Source organism: Ursus maritimus, unplaced genomic scaffold (genome assembly GCF_017311325.1).
Source record: "Ursus maritimus isolate PB19 unplaced genomic scaffold, ASM1731132v1 scaffold_17, whole genome shotgun sequence".
Lineage (NCBI taxonomy): Eukaryota > Metazoa > Chordata > Mammalia > Carnivora > Ursidae > Ursus > Ursus maritimus.
Genome location: NW_024424119.1, coordinates 46,488,276 through 46,494,690, shown reverse-complemented (window position 1 = coordinate 46,494,690; position 6,415 = coordinate 46,488,276).

Genomic DNA, 6,415 nt, shown 5'->3' with positions numbered 1-6,415 from the left:
GGACCCTCATTTTCTTCATCTTTAAAATGAGGAATTGCCCTAGATTGGGGTTCACAAACTCAAATGCCCGGGGCAGCCATGCATGATGTAAATGATTGGAGCGTGCTGGGCAGGGTTGTGCTGAATCATGGAAAGCTTATCTAATGGGGCAGTTACTCAGCTCTAAGTATTAGGTAGAAGTGAGCCCTGTGGCGGCAGCTCGTATAATTTTTTCAGGAGGGAGTGGAAATCCAGATTTTTATTTGAAATCTTCTGATTTTTAAAATGATGACAGCTAATTGAGGATAGTTTAAAATACAGTGAGCTAAATAAAGTGTGTTTACGAGCTGCCAGTTTGTACCCTCCACCCTCTCATTCTTGTAAAGTTAGGTAACTCTGAGATCATCAGTGGGAATGTTTTAACGTAACTGTCACAGACATTAGGGAGAGAGTAGAGGGAGCCAGACCCAGGACAATTCAACTGTTTCCCATGGTGTTACAGGAAAATGAGGGGGGCATATTTCATCCGCATACCAACGGGAAGTAGTTTGAAGATGAACACACAAACTGGAACCTCGGTGGTAGCCTCTGCCTGGGAGCATGAGTGCCTCATCCTCGCTGGTGCAGATATAAAGCATATCCATTTCACACGTGGGCAAAGGGCTTTCTGGCAGAGCTGAGAAGGAAGCCAACCCTGGTGGGGACCCAGCTCTCCCAGAATCCGCAGTGGCACAGAGCCTGACAGGGGACCTCTGAATGCCGTGGAGTTAATACTCTAGATGTCAAGGACAGGTGTAGTTCGTATTCCTGGTGAGACTCTAAGGCGATTAGGCAAAAAAGTAGTATCTTCTCCATCCCCGAAGTCCATCTCACACTGAGTTATGTGCATGAGCTCCGCTCGGTCTTCCAAGAAATGGACTCGGAACTGCAGCTGGAGTCCATTTTGCAGGCGCCTCAGGAGACGTGGGGCAATGATGAGGGCAACTGCCTTTTTCCTTTCTCCAGCCTGAACAGATCTCTGAGATCGCTGATCTGATGACCATCCCCATTCCCACCTTACTTCCAGATACATCCAGCAGTTTCACAGGGCAAGTCATTATAGGTATTTGTGGGAAATGTGTTTTTTTTTTTTTTTTTTGAAAATGACAAACCTGGAACTTTTGTGGCAACGTCCCATTTCAATTTTCAGTGGATACTGAAGTTTCCCTGCGGGTGGTGGCTTGACGCTGCTGATGTTGACAGCAGTGCTTGAGGCAGTGGCTGGAGTCCTAACTTTTATTCCTCCTCACGGAGGCCTTCGTTTCACTTGAGCATTTTATTTGATAGCTGTATAGATGCTGGGTTTATTCATACAAACTCCAGCTTTTATAAAAATGAAAAGCTAACGCGTCCTTTAAGAAAGAAAGTGAAGTGGGGGGTCAGTGAGGGAAGTGGGTAGGGGATCGCCAAAGTTGGAGTGGCGTAGTCCCCTTGCATTGAGTTAGGGGACTATTTTACATGCGTGCTGACTTCTGCTTCCTTAGCTCAGAGTGGAAGAAAATTGCCTTTTCCTCTTTTTTTGTGAACATTCTCATTTCTGAAAAATTCGTAAGTCATGAGCGGAGGGACCCCATTCTTTTTTTATGAGGATTGGATTTCTTGAGTGAAGTGTCGTGGAAGCGAAGGGTTCCTCTCCTCTCAGGTTCATAAGGGGCAGGGAAACAACTTCAGGCTCTGGGGGGAGGTTGGGGGTCCAGGAGAGTTGAGAGTGCGACATTTTCACCTTCCAAAGGGAGGTAATTTCCTCCAGCCCCATTATTCGAAGTAGTAAGTCAAATTTGTCAAAACTGGCCCTAAGCTGACCTTTAGACCTATTGGAGAAATAGGAAGAAAGACTTCTTTTCGGGGGGGGGGGGAGGCTAGATCTTGAAAAGTTGCACAGGAAGGTACACAGTTTTAGATAGCTTTTCATCAGTGGAAGGTAGGGAAATATTGCTATTAAATTTTAAGGATTGCTCTTAATTTTTCATAGTTTTTTCTTAAGAAACATTGTTCTGGTCACTGCAGACACTTAGTAAAATATAAGTGAGAATTATGTTATCATTCTAGTCTTTGTTCTCAGGAGAGTGATTACTGCTCTGCATTTAGAAAACATCTTAGGGAGAAAAGAAATATTTTTGGAAACAGTATTATTTTAGACATGAAGAAGTTGTTTGTTAGGTTAGGCATTTTGACCCGACAGAAGTAGGTAAGGATGGTGGAGGCAGGCTTTACAACATTGCTTTGGCCAAACCCAGCCGGCTTCTTGAAGCTGTGGCTGTGTGCCCTGGCTTCTTCGGAACCTAGAGGTGAATCTTCCACTATCACTCTACCAGTCTCTGGGCCTCCTCCTCTGGGCCTCTTGCGGGCCAAGGTGGCCTGCAAGTGCCTTTCTCAGTAGGGAAGTGTGCAGAATCAGATCACTGCTCTAGGATACAGTCTGGGGCAGGGCACACGGTCACCTTTGCCTTTAGGGACACAGATTTTGTCAGGGTAGGGGAGTAGCTCTTTAGGTCTGTCCCCTTGACATAGCCTTCCTACCTGGTTATGCTGGTGCTTGCTAAGATATTTTTAAGACCACCAAGACCCTCTTGAGAATTATGCAGTCCCCAGCTAGAGTGATGGAAAGAGCAAGGGTTAGCATTTTTGATAGAAATGCCCACTGGCTGTCTTTGGCAGTGTCTGATCAGAGCGTCCCTTGTGACTACTCTAGGAAAGTGAGGTTTTTTCCCAGAATAAGTCCTCCAGTGGAGTCTTGGGTAGTCTTTGCACCACTCCCTAGTCATGCCGAATGATCATGCTCAGTGCAGATGGATGTTTGCTGTCAAGTTGTTTCAATGTGTTTCCAAGCTTCCCTAGAACAGGGAACTTTAGTTGCTTAAAGTCAGCATCACAGTACTGAGGGGTGTAACCCCACTGGATTATTGCAGTTTGAAGAACCCAGCTACTTCTGCTCTTTGTGAATGTGCTCAAATTAAAATGTTTTTGCATATTTAAACCTGGAAAATCATTAATTCAGATGACGAAGCTCACAATTATTCTGTGTCCCTCTGTTCACGTTGCGAACAGACGTATTTCACTAATGTAGATTTAGTGCTCTTGATGAGAACGCTCAGGTTGAAAAAGGCTGGTCTCACCAATCCAACATCTATGGCAATGTGGTAAAAATGTATCAATTCATGTTTCACTAATTTGATGTATGTTGTGATCTAGGGAAAAGAGGTGACATTTCTATCTGAAGTGTCTGGGGTGCTGGGAGAAAGGATTGCCTAAGCAGATAGTGGAACGAATGTGGAACAAGATGTCTCTATAAAATGAGAAGTTATTTTCATGCATCACGAAGCATTCTTCTACCATGGGTGATTGTGCTAACTATAAATCATCAATATCTATACACTAAGGCAGGTTCTGTCAATTAGGCAACACTTGGTTAGTCAAGTCCAAGTTATTGTTTGTACTTGAAAGTAATAAAGCTGCATTTCCTTAAAAATACATTCTGTAGTTAAGACTATTTTCTCACCTTCTTTCCCCAACGAATTCAGATGGGATTTTGCGAGAGCAATTGCATTTTAGAATGTGTTTTTAGAAATGGAACTGCCTCTGGTGTGAGCTAAAGCAGCTCTGCATGTTCTAGAATCTAAGCCCAACATTAATATTTTAATATTTCTGCATGTTCTAGAATCTAAGCCCAACATTATAGCAATTTCTGAATGAGATCCAAGAGGAAAACAATACACTGAAAAGTCAAATGCAAGGAAAGGATTTCGGTGGGCTCTATGAGTAGATGCAAATTGGGTGGGGGTTGGGGGAGAGTGCCATTAATGCAGGTTCCAGATTTTGGGATTATCTTCCTCCTCCACTACTCAGCCAGTCCTCTAGTTGGTTCATTCTTCTTCAAAATTAAATTTGTAGGACTCCTTGTCATTCACCAAACATGGCCCTGTACCTTTGATCCCCAACAGTACCACTACAGGCAGATTGTCACTTCAGTTATACAGAGGAAATTGAGGCTTGGAAAATGGCTAATTGCTTGGAGGAATAGTGAGTGGTGAGGAGGTTGGGGCCCAGAGTTTTAGCCTCCACAGACCCAGGTCCTAGATTTCCCCCCCTTTCCTTGTTTCCCTTCCCATTCTCTGCCTACTTCAAGTCTCTTTCATCCAAACCTGGACGGCTCCTTCCCCCTTCCGCCACTTGTGTGTACCTTTCAAACCCGTGGAACCTGCCTCCAGGGCATCTCGCCAACCACTCCTTTGAGCACGTGGTTCCTCTGTTCAAACAACCTCAGTGACTCCCTATTACCAACAAGAGGTGTCTGGATTTATTAACCTATCCATAATTGAGTTCCAACTCATCTCTTCAAACAGTTCTTGCTCTTTCTTTTCCTGACTCTGGAGTTTGGGTCTTCTCCCATTCTCATTGAAAAGCCCCCCAAGTTACTCTCTCTCACTCCTAGGGCCAGCCTTTAGGATCCCATTGACTTCCCACCATCTTTAGAGCCTCAAATGACCAACATCCCCCACTCAGCTTGACTCAACATTTTTGCCTGGGGTAGTTAGATATGCAGTCTGTTGGCAGTTCATCACATTGTACCCTTTGCAGTTGGCAAACCATTAACTTTCACGCTTGATCCATAATCTTTTCAAAATTCAGGTGAATACCTTCTCTCCCCAGCAACACCGTTTAAGGTTGAATTATTACATGTTGCTCAGTAAGTTCTTGGGAAGGTATTTTAATAAGTTCTGCAGATCATCTTAGGGGCTACATTAGCTAGAAAAAAAATAACTTTTGAGAGTATCAGAGCATTGAAGCGAAACACACAGCTCTTCCTCTTAGACTCCCCTCTTCTGCCATATCCTATAAACATCTAAATTGTTCTGAGAACATGTGGGCACAATGTTTGATGATCATTCCGTGATTAGAAATGGGTAGTCTTGGGGCGCCTGGGTGGCGCAGTCGTTAAAGCGTCTGCCTTCGGCTCAGGGCGTGATCCTGGCGTACCGGGATCGAGTCCCACATCGGGCTCCTCCGCTGTGAGCCTGCTTCTTCCTCTCCCACTCCCCCTGCTGTGTTCCCTCTCTCTCTGGCTGTATCTCTGTCACATAAATAAAATCTTTAAAAAAAAAAAAAAAGAAATGGGTAGTCTTTGCCAGTGGGATGTTCCTGTCCTTTGCATTTGAACCACACGTTCTGCTCTCATTGTGGTAAAGATCATCTAACAAGACAAATTTATGGAGAAAATTCCCCAGAGCTCCTGTATCACAACAATTTTTAATATTCTCTTCTAATCCTTATGCACTTAAGTATAGATTTATATGATTACAAGTCATTGACAAATCATTGTGTTTCGCGTTGTCAAAAATGTGCTTTAAGTCTTTCCGGTTACCGTAATACTTTGCAATATTCTTTTATTATTATAATTTGCTAACCCGTTCCTTTTTTGGTGGATAATTAGGTAGCTTCCAGTTTTGCTTTTAGACAATGCTACAGAGAGGACTTCTTTGTGCATATTTTCTTAGAACAAGTTCCCAGTAGAAGACTCATCGGTAAAAGCGAAGAATTCTCTCAACATTTTTTTCACAGACAGGGAAGAGTGCGTAAAACACACAGTTTATTGAAGTTACAAAGTGAACACCTGTCTAAGGACTGTCAAAGTCAAGAAGGATCATTTCGGGCTCTCCAGAAACTCCTCTGTGTCTAGGAAGGAACATTTCATGGCTTTTGATCATATTTATCATATGGCTTTCCAGGGGGGTCAAAGGGATTTATGTTGTCACCTTGCTAGATTAAATACAGTGTTTTACCACAACATTATCAGTTTTGCGTGTTTTTTTTTAATTAACTGTAAGAGATGTATTTACATATCTTTCAATACTTGAATCATGCATATCCATTTTCCAGTACTGTTTATTTGATACACATTACTGCAAAGCCATTATAAATTACCGAGGAGGTATTTGGTTAAAAAAACAAACCATAAATCATACTGTCCATATGAATCAACTCTTGTTGTGGGACAAAGAATTTAACAATATTTACCTGGTGATTCCTATGTTAACTGGAAAACATCACAGATGTTTTGCCATTATTTTCTTTTATATTGATGTAACCTACAAGTTTGCAGAATTTTATGAAGTCATTCATTATTGTAGCAATTAGTTTAATGGGAAGATTGGTTATTTTGAATGTTTGCCAATTTAGTAGGTATATAGAGGGCATCTCAAGGTTGCTTTAATTGGCATTTCTTGTCTTTATGTGAAGACAGAAACCAGATTTTTTAAAACTGTTTATTTGTATTTCTTTTGAATTCTGTCTGCATCTTTCACCCGTTTACCTTTATTACGTTTTCAAGTACTTGGGAAACATCGAGATGAATTAAGGTCACAAATAAAATTTCACTAATTTGGGCATCACTAATTTA